At 37.6% G+C, this 14,831-nt stretch overlaps 2 long non-coding RNA genes across 2 annotated transcripts in view; one reads left to right on the top strand and one right to left on the bottom strand.

Annotated features, from left to right (window-relative positions):
- LOC141373153 (uncharacterized) overlaps positions 1-8,848 on the bottom strand; it is a 22,116-nt gene extending 13,268 nt beyond the window's left edge. The window contains exon 1 of the long non-coding RNA XR_012378856.1: positions 8,757-8,848. This is a non-coding gene — a long non-coding RNA (uncharacterized lncRNA). The remainder of the gene's footprint in view (positions 1-8,756) is intronic.
- The window catches only part of LOC141373154 (uncharacterized), a 26,593-nt gene extending 11,762 nt beyond the window's left edge, over positions 1-14,831 (top strand). The window contains exon 3 of the long non-coding RNA XR_012378857.1: positions 14,765-14,831. This is a non-coding gene — a long non-coding RNA (uncharacterized lncRNA). The remainder of the gene's footprint in view (positions 1-14,764) is intronic.

Here is a 14,831-nt window from a genome sequence, read left to right as displayed (position 1 = left end):
TGGAATTGCAGCCCCACGGTCTGCCTCTGCTTCTCTCTGCTCCAGCTGGACTTTCATTTTCCCTAGCCTGCCTCCAGGTCCCTAAAATTTGGTATAGGAATGATGGACCTGTTCCACACTATCTCGGGGGCCACATAGTATAGTTTCTAGCTGCCTCCACTTTTGGCCTTTGGAAGTAAAATTTCTTTCTGTCCAGCAAGGATATACCTTCCCTTTCAGTGTGTAGGTTGTTAGTGGTGGCAGTCCCATGGCCGTGAGACCCAGTCAGCACTGAGTTTGCAGCCTTCATACACTGGTCCTCTGTTCCTGGACCTCCATCCTCAGAATGGGGGGCTTAACTTTGCCTGGCAACACCAACTTTGAGCTTCACTCATGATGTGTTTTCTCTTAGGAGACCTTTGTTTCTCCATGTAATCTGGCTTCCATTTTCAATCCCTTTTAGTCTATAAGACATATTAGTATATGTTTGGACTCCTATTGAAGACCAGGTTCAAGTTCTTCTCCATGATGTTCACATATGACACCCAAATCGGAGGATGTGTCTCTTGACCTCTGCTTAAGTTTCTGTAAGCAGATAATGAGGCTCTGTCTTACGAGTGTCTGCTCCGGCCCAAATAAATCATGTGACACCACATTTCTTCATTTGGTCAGACTAATTTATTTATTCAGAGTACAGGAGGGAAAAAGATCTCTCTCTTCACTGCTAGTCTAAATATTCTATTAGTCAAGCTGCCTGCTTTGTTATGCGCTCGGGGAGAGTGCATGGCAGGGCATGTGGGAGTTATCATGACTCTATGATTTTTATTATAAATTCTTAGTTGCACATTCTAGACCAATAGATAAGAACAGGGTGAGTGGAACCTTCTTCCATGGTTAGGGTCAGAGGAGAAAAAAATTGGGAGAAGCAGGGTAAATACTAAATGAGCTTGAGTTTAGAAATAGGGAAAGAGTGATCCACAGATTTTGCAGGCAGAGTAGAATTTTGTGGCACTCTGAGGATGGATGACGAAACTTAGACATTCAGAAAGCTTCTCTGACTCTGACCTGGGGAATGGAGACCAGAAGATGGTGGTGGCTTGACAAAGTTTGTGTCAAGACTAAGAGAAACAAAGTCTGACCTAGATAGAAATAGAAGCTTCCAGAATAGTAAAGGCAAATAGAGGAAAGAGGTTTTAAATTGAAATTAATTATCCCTCAAATCTACTTTATTTTCAATTATTTCCTTATTTTAGAATCTTTTATACTCCCAAATTTTCTGCACACTCATAGAGGAAAATAGTTTTTTTTTTTTAAGACTTTATTTATTTCTTTGACAGAGAGAGAGGCACAGCAGGGTGAGCAGCAGAGGGAGAGGGAGAAGCAGGCTTCCCGCTGAGCAGGGAGCCTGAAGCACGTCCCGATCCCAGGACGTTGGGATCATGGTCTGAGCCGAAGGCAGATGCCCAATGACTGAGCCACTCAGGCGCCCCAGAAAATAGTTTTTATCAACTTGTCACATTTGGACACTGGCTAAAGGGGATGCCATGAGAGAAAGGGAATAGAGGATACAGAAAAGATTTTGCTTCAAGAAGTGGGCCCTAAGAAGGCACTAGGTCTTAGACTCTGAGAAGGGAACTCAGATATTAGGAGAAAATGAGAGATTCCCGGGCAGAAAGTATGTGTACAATATCTCCAATGTACATAATAGAAATTTTCTTATTAATCTACAAAATGTCTGGAATTAATGCTTTGTCTCTATGTGAGCATTTATTTTAAATAATCTTCAGTGAAATTAGGAATTTTCTGTTATACCCTATAATTAAATGTTGGTAAATATGATTAAAAGGTTAATAGGGACTGCCCCCAACTAAGAATATGAGATTTTAAGATTTTTGATTTACTTAACCAGAGGTTGGCAAGTCATAGAATGTATTTCTTTAAGAATAGTTTCTTTTTTTGGGGGGGGGGCTTTCAAGTCTAGTGAGGTCATCATATATATGTGTTGCCAGAGAACAGTGTCATTAAAAATGAGAATTTCTTAGGTCAGAATCAACAGCAGTTTCAACAAATGATGTTTCATGAAAGTCCTTAATCAGTGAATTGTTTTTATGCAACTGGTTCTGGAGATTTTGAAGATAGAGTCTTGAGTGTTCATGAATGCTAAGTGGAGTGTGTCTCTGTTGTCTCCATATGATTTCACTGGTGTTTCAAACAGGATCACAATGGTGGGAGAATTGATAAAATTGTGTCATAAAATTGGTGCAGGAGATTTTATTCTCCTGTAAGGTTGCATCTTAGCGTTTCTTTAATATGAAGGCCCCCACATCACACTGATGGGGAAATCAATGCCCTAGTCTGGTTACCGTCCATCTCAGAGTGGTCCTAAAATATTAATACCCTGATTGTGCTAGTGTTGCTGGTAAATTGAAGGGATTGAACTAGAATTTTATTTTATTTTACTTATTTTATTTTTAAACATTTTAGTATTTTTTTATTTATTTGTGTGTTTTTTAAAAAAGATTTTATTTATTTATTTGACAGAGAGAGACCCAGCGAGAGAGGGAACACAAGCAGGGCGAGTGGGAGAGGGAGAAGCAGGCTTCCCGCTAAGCAGGGAGCCTGATGCGGGGCTCGATCCCAGGACCCTGGGATCATGACCTGAGCCGAAGGCAGACACTTAATGACTGAGCCACCCAGGCGCCCTGAACTAGAATTTTAAAGTCACTTTAAATTCCAATTGTATGATTCTTAACCTGATTCTTTATCAGCTAATTGGGGGTGAAGAGATTTAGATCTTTAAAATAATGCATCTTCTGGGGTACCTGGGTGGTTCAGTTGATTGAGCCATGGCCTCTTGATTTCTGCTCAGGTCAAGATAGCACAGTCGTGAGATGCAGCCCGGCATCAGACTGTGTGCTGAGTTTGGAGCCTGCTTAAGATTCTTTCTCTCCCTCTATCCTCTGTGTCCTGCCGCTAGGGCAATGATGCACACACACTCTTTCTCAAAAAATAAAATACAATAAAATATTGAATCTTTCCATCCCATTCATTATTCATTTTATTTTATGACATTTAATAGTTTTATAGTTTAGTGCTTATTTAGTATTAACTTTCGGTCTTTTCGAGTTTTGTTGTTGCTATGGTGGGAAAGTTAATATCATCCCACATCAAAAAGCTCTCTCATAATTTCTACGAGATTTTTCTGTTGACAGTCTTGTATTTTCTAGGTAGATACAGTAATATACCTCATGTACTTGACATCTAGAGTAGATAATTTTTTAGCATTCTTTCCTCTACATGACAAAATTATTTTCAGTAATAATCATGAAATGAAATAAGTAATATAATGGCCAGAAAAGAAATGCAGATTAGAAATTTTAATTGAAATTTATACTTATATACATGCCAATTAAAATTAATATATAAAAATAGTACAAATATTACAGTACTTATGAGGAAAAAATCTGTGGATTAATAATATTTAATTATATTAATATATTTTTTGAAAAGAGAATAACTATATATGTAGTCTGTCTCACTAATAAATAACCTTACAATTTCCATTTTTAAGGCTTAACTTCTGCAAATTTCTCAATTAAACTGTGGAAAAATGAATCCTGGTATATTCATGTTTAATAGTAGAGCTAGGTTTATAATCCATTTTTGCTCATAGTAGATAGACTTTCAATTAGTTTTAAAGTTTTTTTCACATGAAGCAAGACATAAACAAATATAAAAAGTCTTAAACATAAGAATAACATTTTCAGTGATTTCCAAAGATCCTGTTTCTTTTTTTTAAAGATTCATTTATTTATTTGTGAGAGAGAGAGAGAGCATGGGAGGAGGAACAGAGGGAAAGGGAGAGAGAGAATCTCAAGCAGACTCCCACTAAGCGTGGCGCCTGTGTGGGGCTCGCTCTCATGACCTTGAGATCATGACCAGAGCCAAAACCAAGAGTCGGACGCTCAACCAAGTGAGCTACCCAGGTGCCCCAGATCTTATTTCTTATTTATTTATTTATTTATTTATTTGACAGAGAGAGACTCAGCGAGAGAGGGAACACAAGCAGAGGGAGTGGGAGAGGGAGAAGCAGGCTTCCCGCTGAGCAGGGAGCCTGATGCGGGGCTCGATCCCAGGACCCTGGGATCATGACCTGAGCTGAAGGCAGACGCTTAATGACTGAGCCACCCAGGCACCCCAAAGTCTCCATCTTTTAATAGGAGAACTTAAGTTGTCATATTTATTGTGGTTATTGATTTTCTTGGACTTATTCTCTTATGTTCCTATGAAACATGCTTTCTTCTTGTGTATTTTCTTTTTTTCTTTAAATTTTTTATTGTTATGTTAATCACCATACATTACATCATTAGTTTTTGATGTAGTGTTCCATGATTCATTGTTTGTGCATAACACCCAGTGCTCCACGCAGAACGTGCCCTCTTTAATACCCATCACCAGGCTAACCCGTACCCCCATCCCCCTCCCCTCTAGAACCCTCAGTTTGTTTTTCAGAGACCATCATCTCTCATGGTTCGTCTCCCCCTCTGATTCCCCCCCTTCATTCTTCCCCTCCTGCTGTCTTCTTCTTTTTTTTTTCTTAACATATATTGCATTATTTCTTTCAGAGGTACAGATCTGTGATTCAACAGTCTTGCACAATTCACAGTGCTCACCATAGCACATACCCTCCCCAATGTCTATCACCCAGCCACCCCATCCCTCCCACCCCACCCCCACTCCAGCAACCCTCAGTTTGTTTCCTGAGATTAAGAATTTCTCATATCAGTGAGATCATGTGGTACATGTCTTTCTCTGATTGACTTATTTCACTCAGCATAACACCCTCCAGTTCCATCCACGTTGTTGCAAATGGCAAGATCTCATTCCTTTTGATGGCTGCGTAATATTCAATTATATATATATACCACATCTTCTTTATCCATTCATCTGTCAATGGATATCTTGGCTCTTTCCACAGTTTGGCTATTGTGGACATTGCTGCTATAAACATCGGGGTGCACGTACCCCTTCAGATCCCTACATTTGCCAGATCTTTTTTCTTAATATATTCCACAAATTGTAATACTGTCCATGTCCATGTTCCCTAGGTATTAATTCTATCTTCCAAATATCTCTGTGTATAAAAAAGTTCCACTAAAACATCCTCATCAGAAAGTCATCATAAATTTCTATTACATTTGGTTGAAACATCCAAAGCTTTTCTTCTTTTGCAAAAATTGGAGGAAATAGTTGAATAATACCAAACATTGTCATTATTTGATCCATTGCTGTAAAACAAGTGTCAAGTTCTTAGGGGAAATGATCAAGGCATTCAAGCCCAGTATCTTTTGTCTTTTTCCTGGCATTCATACAATGACAGAATTTAAGTCCAGTTCACTTTCTTTATCTTTATAATCACTTTGATATTATTATATTTTGTTTAAAATCTGTTCTTTAAATGCAGGAATATGTAATGGAATAGAGGTTCTAGACAAGAACAATGCCTGAAGAAGCAACTTTGACTAATTCTGAACTGTTATGAACTTTTCTCTCAATAGAAATCAGTGTAACTGAGCCCTCTGTCAGGGACTGACTGTGTAACTAAGAATTCTCCATATTGGCTTCCAGATATATTATAAGTTATTAAAAGAAGAATAATAAAACGTGCTAGTTTAAAACATATGTATATTTACAAAAACAGTCACCAAAGCTGTAGTTTTAAAACTTAGACTAACAATATATATTTTTTTCAGAGAGAAGTATTTTATCATTGATACTGTTTAGAGTTGCTGGCTCATAGTAATAATAAAAGTAGACTGAATTTTAGTTGGTTTGTTACTGTTTTGAAGTCTTTTTTTTTTTTAAGGATTTTATTTATTTATTTATTTTTAAAGATTTTATTTATTTTTCAACAGAGAGAGACAGCGAGAGAGGGAACACAAGCAGGGGGAGTGGGAGAGGGAGAAGCAGGTTTCCCACTGAGCAGGGAGCCCGATGTGGGACTCAATCCCAGGACCCTGGGATCATGACCTGAGCTGAAGGCAGACGCTTAACAACTGAGCCACCCAAGCGCCCCAAGGATTTTATTTATTTGAGAGAGAGAGAGAGAGAGAGAGAGTGCCCAAGTCAGGGGGCGGGGCAGAAGGAGAAGCCGACTCCCTGCTGAGCTAAGCAGGGAGCCTGCCGAGGGGCTGGATCCCAGGACCTCAAGCTCATGACCTGAGCCAAAGGCAGCTGCTTAACCAACTGAGCCACCCAGGTGCCCCATGTTTTGCAGTTCTTACAGACAACACATACCTTTATGTATCTGAGGTGAACCCCTCCTATCACTACATTGTAGCAGTGATAATGGGTGTTCTTGAATAGCTCCTGACTGAAATGAAATTGTCTCTAATTTTTCCATTACATTTAAGTTTTCCATAGCTATTTTGTACATAACCCATTACCAAACAAAAAAAGATCCCTTCCATTGCTAATTTACTATTTTTTAATAAAACCGAGTGCTGAATTTTATGAAATGATTTTCTGTGTCTACTGTGATGATTATATGGTTTTTATTCTTCAATATGTAAATACCACATTAACAGTTTTCCAGATGTTGAAGCATCCTTGAACTTTTGGGATAAAACCTACTTCATAATGTATTTTTCTTTTACATACTGCTTTTAGTAATTTGCTAGTATTTTGTTTCTAAACATTTATAAACAATATAGGTCTAGAGGTTCTCTTTTTGAGTGTTACTCTTTTTTAATTTTGTTGTCAGGGTCACATCTCGGTGAATCAGTTTGGAAGGTTTCCACATTTTGGGTCCTCTGTAAGAATTTATGAAACATAGTAATAGTCTGTTCCTTGTAGGCTCAGTCTTTTTTTTTTTTTTTTTTTAAGGAGCAGTTTTATATTTTGTTATCTTCTGTCATTCCCCTAATTCAGTTTATAATATTGTAATACTGAGTCTATCTCAATTTAAAATATGGATGTGTTACCCTCTTCAATCTCTCTCTTGGAAATGTAGTAACTGGTTGAGTCCTCCAATAGCACTGTTGCATTGGTGTGGTATAGCTTCTTTCTGTGTGGATGGACTGTGTTGACTTTAGTTTCTCTCTTGCTGGTGGTTTTCCTCAAATGCCTGCCAATTCTCAGTTATCTCTTTTCATGTGTAAATGAGGTTCTAGGTTGAACAGTATTGGTATCTGAAACAGAGTTTCAAGATATCTGCAGACAGGGAAATGTTGCTAATGGCATTTGAAAGCCCTTCTCGTCACTTCACACTTTTCACTTCCCTGCCGTGAGAAACAAACAGGCCCTAGGACAGTTGTAGCGAAGATGAGAGTGGATAAAAAATGATCCTTTCTTCCTGATCCAAATATATTCATTTTTAAGGATAGCATAATTAGTAGGAAACTATCTTTAATATCTGCGTATGATGCTGAAAACTTAATTACTAAAATCCAGTTAAATTTCCTTTACTTTTTGTTCAATGATTCAGAGATAACAGGGGTTCTGTTTGTCTTTAAAAAACGTGGAGAAGAATTTTCCATTTAGTTTGACGTATTCAAAGTCAATGAGATTCCTGCCCATGAGAAAGGAGTAAAGCAGTTTCCAAATTCTTAGTTGCTCCAGATAGAATTGCAACCATTTTACCACAAATCTAGGCTTCACATGTTTGTCATGGAATAGACAGGAGAAAAATATATTAGAAATCAAGTAATATTTTTAATTAAAAAACAATTAGAGCCGTGATTCCCCTAAAATTCCCAGGGAGGAATCCTCCTCATATTAAGACACATTAGTCAGTGCTCAGAGTCCAAGTCAGTGCATTTAGAAAGCAGAGTGGTTCTCTAGGCTATGTGGAATCCACCCTTGCCTCTGTTCTTGCTCTGATGACAGTACCATAAGAGGCTTCTGATGAGATGTGGAATTCAACTGAATTTCTGTAAAGCCATTGTTTAACCTCAGAAGACTGTGAATCTGACTTTTGCCAGAACATCCACAAAGCGTCTTCCCACATTTCCATGTTTGCCACTCCTTATTTGTGGATGCCAAGGTATCAAAGCTGAGGACTCTGCCAATGCTGTCCTGTGCTCTTGATATCACACAAACATTTTAGTCAAGTGGCTATTTCAGGGTTTTTTTCTAAGACTTGGGGGTGGGACAGTGATGGATAGTCTGGTGCATGCCTCTCACATAGTGGCCTAAGACCCTTGGATCTTTCAATCTTTCTTTCCCCCTCACTTCCCTGTTTCCTTAAGATGAGTTCTTTTCCAGTAAGTTCCTAGGTATTTTATGCAAATAAACCCTTGACAGGTCTCTCATGGGTGTTCTCAGACACAAAACCCTTTCTCAGTCACAGAGTGCAATCAGTTTAGTTTGCCAAGCTTGCAATCAGATGAAAGGACAAATAATGAACGCATGATAGTAAATAAATGATGTTCTGTTTTAAAAATCTAGGGCCTTGGGTAGTCGACATGATGTTCATTTTGCTATTATGTTTTATAATTTACATAAAACATATATATGCATATATATGAAAAATTTCAAAAATAAAAATGAAAAAAGGCTAAGTGAAAAAAGTCAATATCTAATTCTAGGATCTCTCCCTACCCAAAGAATTAATTTTTGAAATTATGGGTACACAGACTAAGACTACACACATAAATTTATGTAAAGATGGCTGATTTACATGGTATAACCTGATAATTCTGTTAAATTCCTCCTGTTCTTTGGATTTCCAACTCTGTTTTGTATCTGAGTTCAGAATTACTCTACCTTAAACTCACCTCTCACATGGGCTCTGCTCTGAAGAGGGAATTGAGGGTGAAGTTGCCCCTTTCTGCTTAACTAATGCGTTAACATACATTAAAGCAACAGGTTCTTTAACTGTCATCTTGAACGGTACAGGAACTCGGAACCTAGGAGAGAGAGGAAGGGACATGGCCAGTAAGTTTCAGTAGGGGAGACAGGCACAGCAATCAAAATCCTGGCTGACTGGGATGGGGGGCAAGAAGAAGGGGGACTGCCTTGTTACTGCCCTGTTCCTCTCTCTTTTCTTTCTGTCTAGATTAATCGCTTTTGTTTCCTGATTATTCCCTTTGAATAAAGTCTTCATTCCCCTCCCATGCATCCTCCCTGTTATCTTTCTAAAACACAAAGTTGGGCAGTCATTCTCTTCTTAAAAACCTTTAATGGCTCCTTATTACCACAGAATAAAATACAAATTCCTTAGAAGGATATTCAAGACCATTCCCTCTCCCTCATTCTACTTTTTTTACAGTATGTATTGGTGTTTGGGAGCTCACATCTTCACCTGGTTTCAAATCTTAAGTCTACATGTTGCATGACTTTGGGTGAGATACCAAGCCTTTCTCTGTCTTGATTTCCTCTTTTAGAATAATAATAATCCTAACTTTGCATGGGATCATTCTGAAGGGTAATGGAGTTAATACATGTTAAGTACTGAAAAGTGGTACAAGCTAAGTACTCAACTGTTAGCAATTATTACAAATATTGTGTAACCATAATCTCAATGAAATGTATGCTGAACTATATTAAAGTATTTACAGTTCCCAGAAAGTGCTAGGTGGTACTCTCCATCCTCCAAATGCCACAGTTTTGTTTATTCTATCCTGGAAGTTGCAAATTTAAGTATTATCAGGCATCTGGCAAAGCAGGGATGGGGATTGTGTGAATTGAGAGACCTTAGGCCTTTTAAGATATATATTTTAATACTATGCTGAACAAAGGAATCATATCTGTCATTTCTCCTCTACTTTTATGGAAAATTACAACCCGTCACTCATGGTCAACAGCAAATATTATTTCTTCCATTGACCTCTTTGATTTCCTCCCTCTTCTGTACTCACAGAGTGTTGACGTATTCATGCTCCCACCATAATGTTTATAATATTATAATTTAGTTGCCTACATAATTGTCTGTCCCTTTACATGTTTTTAGTTCTCTCAGAGCAAGCAAACTTCTTGTGTATTTTTGCTCTTCCGATACCTAGCCAGTGTTTATTATAATTTTTTGAATGAATGATGATGGTACCTGGGATACATGCAAATATGGAAAACCAATATGAGTAGAGATGAAAAAGATTAAGAAGCTTAGCTGTTGGGGCGAGCAAAGGCAAAGGTAAACTGCTCCCCATGTTTGTGTTCACTTTGACTAGAATCTCACTTAATGAATTGTTGCCCTACTCTGTCTTTGGGAAAGTGTTGTTAGCGACACCTCCATTAAGCCTCTGCCAATTCAACAAGCAATTAGAAGGTTTTTTTTTTTTTTTGATAAAGTAATAGACTTTTATTTCCTAAAGGGGGTTGGTTGGTTTTTGTATAAAAATTAGCAAGAACCATCAAAGTCATTGATAGAAAATACTCAATAAAAGATTATTTTTCAGATTTAGTAAAGATGGTGATTTTCTTCTTTGTTTCTTCCAGATAGTTTTTGTCAAACAAAATGAATGAAATGCCAATGATTTACCCAATTGACATGCTTCTGTTTCTACATACAACAGACAAACCAAAGCTAAACAACAGCTCTCTCCTACCCACACGCACACAGAACGAAACAAAACAAAACAAAAAACAAAATGGATAAACTAAAGCCAAAACCATCAATAGGAAGGGAGGTGGCAAGTGTCTGAAATTTGTGGCAACCTCTGCTGGACTGTTCAGGCCCACTGCTACTTCAGGAGCACCTGGACGCAGTTCTCACCTGCTCACTGTCCAGTCCTTGTGACTCATCAGTAGCTTTGCTGGGAGCCCTCACTTGTTCCTGGGTGTATCAGTGTGGGCTGCAATAACAAAATATTGTGGACTGGGTGGCTTAAACAACAGCAATTCATTTTCTCACAGTTTTGGTTGTTGGAAAGTCCACAATCAAGGTCTGGCGGGGTTCCCTTTCTGCTGAGAGCTCTCTTCCTGGCTTGCGGATGGCTGCCATTTCCTGTGTGCTCACATGACCTCATCTTTGTGTGCTCACCAAAAAAGAGGGAGAGAGAGAGAGAGAGAGAGAGATCTCTCTCTCTTCTCATAAGGCCACAAAAACCTACTGGAGTAAGGCCCCCACTCTTAGGACATTGTTTAATCTTAAATCCCTTCTGAAGGCCCTATAACCAGATAGAGTCACACTGGGGGTTGTGGTTTCAAAATATGAATTTGGGGGTGGGACATGCAATTAAGTCCATAGCCCTGGAGAAATGTCCTTTTAATTTGCTTTGAGTGCCAATTCACAAAGTCATTGTCTTTCTTTTTGGTCAAAACGTTTTTTGTTTGTTTGTTTGCTTTTATTAATTATAAGTACTGACTTTCTGTCTTTTGAACTTCTCTACACATGTTATTTCTAACTTTAATGAGTATAGTGAGTTTCGATTATTATTGGGGGAGGGTCTCAGCAAATAGGATGTCTTTCAAGGCCTTAAATAAAAGCATCAATCAAGGAAAAGAAATTAAGGTAAAGACCTGCCTTCTGAAACAATTGTGAACAATGTCTTTACCCATATTGATATCTCCCTGAAAAACAAAATCTCAGGGTTTATGTGCGATCATGTTCAATATTAAAAACAGCACCAGCAACTTTGTACTGATTCTTCTTAGCCCAAATTCTTAAGAACCCCAAATCTGATTTATAAAAATAGTTCTGACTAAATAATCCGATTGACATCCATAATGCAATGGATTAAGCAAATGAGAGGAAAGGAGATATTTTTAAATACATCTTTTTGGTGTTTCCAGTAAAGCTTGATTTTTTTTTTCCATCTCCCTGAGATACCCAGTCCTTCCTAGAAACTTTACTGTCATGATAGTACCTGCAGAGTGATACCACTACCAGACCTGGCTGTTTGTTTCTGAGTAAGAACAGCTGCGCGACAGACTGTCTGAACAGTCCCCATTTGAGGAGGCAGTTCAGATCTCTGACACCGAGGCAGTTCCGCACCAGCTGGCTCTGTGCTCGGTGCTTTGCTATTCCTGGATGATTTACCTGTTCTCAGCCCTGTCACCTTACTGTTTCTGCCATCTAATTAAAAACCCATGTTACTGGATTCACTCTGCTACAAATTAGCAATGCTATCTGTGTTCTTTCTGAGCCGAAACTGGCCATTTTTACTTTATGATACATGATTTATTTTTAAATTTATACAAGATGCTTGATTATTTATTTGTGGTATATTTTAGCTCTCTTGTGGAGTCTCGATCAGAGTAATCCTCTCCTAATGTATTCGTATAGAGTGAAGATCTAAATTTCCTAATCAAAATCATGTCAGCAAAAGTAGAGCTGCTCTTATGATAACATTTTAGTCTAGAAAATGATTTTCCTTTAAAAGGGATTCAATGGACATGATGACATAAAAAGAAGCGGCAAAATTACACACAATCAGTTCACATAATCAAAACAGCAATGTTTTATATTCAGCAAGGATTTCTTTTTTACTATAGTAAATGGAACAAAATAGTCCTTTTGGAATTCTGCTACTGTGTTATGGCTACAAATGGCAATACTCCTAGCATTCTACAGAATTAGGGACAAGCGTTTTCAAAACTTTAGGAGAAAGGATCCCATTGAGACACTGAGTCCCCAAATATACATTTGGATGAAATTGCATCACTAACAATGATATTCTACCTTCACTTTAACTTCGTTAGGAACTCACCATTAAACCAAGATTAGTCTACCTGTAAAAGGCCTAATTCATACAAGCAGTCAATTCAAATGGTTGCATTTTAATCATAACAACCTAGAAAAGAAATATTATCCTAATGTATACTTTGGAAGTGATTAAGAGCTATGGAGCCTTTCTAGATGTGTCAGAAAAACCTAGTCCTGTCTTGTGGGATGCTCCAAAGGCCTTTGTGCATGTTTCTGTCCATACAGTATTCTAGAAGAGTGTGTTTGTAGGGCATGTTCAGTTTCTCAGCAAGATTGGAGTTCTGTGGAGCAGGTATCAGGTATTATACATCATTATAATCCTAGAACCTAGCCTGGGCCTAATGTATGGTAGGTGCTCCAAAAATGATTGTTGATTGACTTCATGGAAACTAAAGGAACATGGAGTAGTATTTGTAGGGAGTAAGGTACTAAGTTAATTGCCTTCACAAGACGTAAAATTATAGTCTCCTCTATCTCTAAAAAAGTGGCTAAATCAATTTCATGAATAGATGTGGATAATCATAATCACACCTTTTTTATTAAAGGTTCTTTGATTCACGATCACACATACACACAGACAAACACACACACACACACACATCTTTTATGAATTTGACCTGGTTAGATAACTGCTTCCTATTCAGTAATCAAATTATCCTTTGGTCTTTTCTAGACTTTTGACTTGAAGGATTTTTTGTCTAGGTAGTGCATTTCTTTGCTTTTTATGGTGAACTACAGCAAACTTTGTGTGAATTTTGGAAACATCAGTTTACATATTGCAGTGGGTATATTTGGGAAGTAGAGATGGGGTGACAGAGTTGCTGGAGAATTTAAGAAGTTTGGAGGTGTCCCTCAGTAGTTAGGCTGCCTTTAATATGCTGGAAGTCACAACCTCAATTCAGGACAGATACATACTGCCACAAATACAGAAGCTTTTGTTATGAGCCTGGAGGTCACCAAGAAGTTTTAAGGGATAAAGGAACCTTTTAAGGGATAAGGAGAAAGAAGATTTGATTCCCCAGGGGCAGTTGGCCTCACCTCCTTTTTCCCAAAAGCCATTTCTTCCTACTTCAGACTAAGGGTGTCAAGAAAAAAAAGACTTTTCCTCTTCATGAAAGCAAACTGTGAAGATTCATAAATATTCTCAGATCGGAACGGAGCAGCCTGTAAATGGGAAGTTGTCAGAGATTACTTTGTGACTTAGTTAGAACTAACAGCATAACTGGCAGATGCTAAACTGGTAAGCTTATAGAACAGGGAATCTAGCCAGGGTGGTCGACAAGACAAAAATATAAGAGAGCAATAAAGTCGTTGACGGAAGCATGACCCAGAAGAAAATTGCTTTTGCAGTCATGAGGAGACAGCCTAATAGGTAGCTGAGGACAAAGTACAATGTTCAGTGTTTGCATTGACAGCAGCAGGAAATGGGTACAAGAAAGAAGGCACAGAGTCAGAAAAATAAATAAAGTTCTCATATCGGAGTAAAAAAAAAAAAAATCGGTGAACACAGAGAGGGAAACTGACTTCCATTTCTTGCTTATAGGAAATGTCAATGTAGAGCCCAAGAACTGGCAGTCTGATTAGGGAATAAAAAGAAAGGAGGCCAAAAAAAGAGGCCAAAGTCTATGATTTTGCATGCAATCTTCTTACAGAAGTGTATAAGTCTTTGTTATAGACTACACATGCATTTTTGTGTTTTACAGTAGGAACTTGTGTTTTGCATTTTTGTGCGTTTTTCTAAATTTTTTCTGAGCTTGGAAAATCTTCTAGCTTATATTATTTGTGATCCTCATTTTAATTTAAAAATATATTTAATGATGTTATGTATCTATTTACTTAAATAATCCTCAATTATTTGTAGGTTAAGGCAGATAATTTAAAAATTAAAAATATATATGTCTCAGTTAATTATATACATGTAACAATTTAAGCACCAATGTAATTACATAATATGTTTTATACATAAATTTATAATTAGGTGTACAGTGTCTACATTAATTATGTACACATATTTATTTAGGTGTTAGTTTAGGCATCCTCTAACTAATTATAAGAAGTTATAAAATGTATTTTTTTCCACTAACAATGTCATTTAATTCCTCTGAACTGATCAGCATTTTTCCCCTTTAATTCCTAAAGAAACTCTTCAAACATCATAAACCATACACAACTGAACTTGGGAGGACCCAACCAACATTAGGCATCA

The sequence above is a fragment of the Callorhinus ursinus genome, unplaced genomic scaffold (genome assembly GCF_003265705.2).
Source record: "Callorhinus ursinus isolate GAN/ISIS: 27379988/994484 unplaced genomic scaffold, GSC_fseal_2.0 scaffold8, whole genome shotgun sequence".
NCBI classification, from domain to species: Eukaryota; Metazoa; Chordata; class Mammalia; order Carnivora; family Otariidae; genus Callorhinus; species Callorhinus ursinus.
Note: the sequence above shows the minus strand (reverse complement) of the source record. Positions and strands in the feature narration are given on the sequence as shown.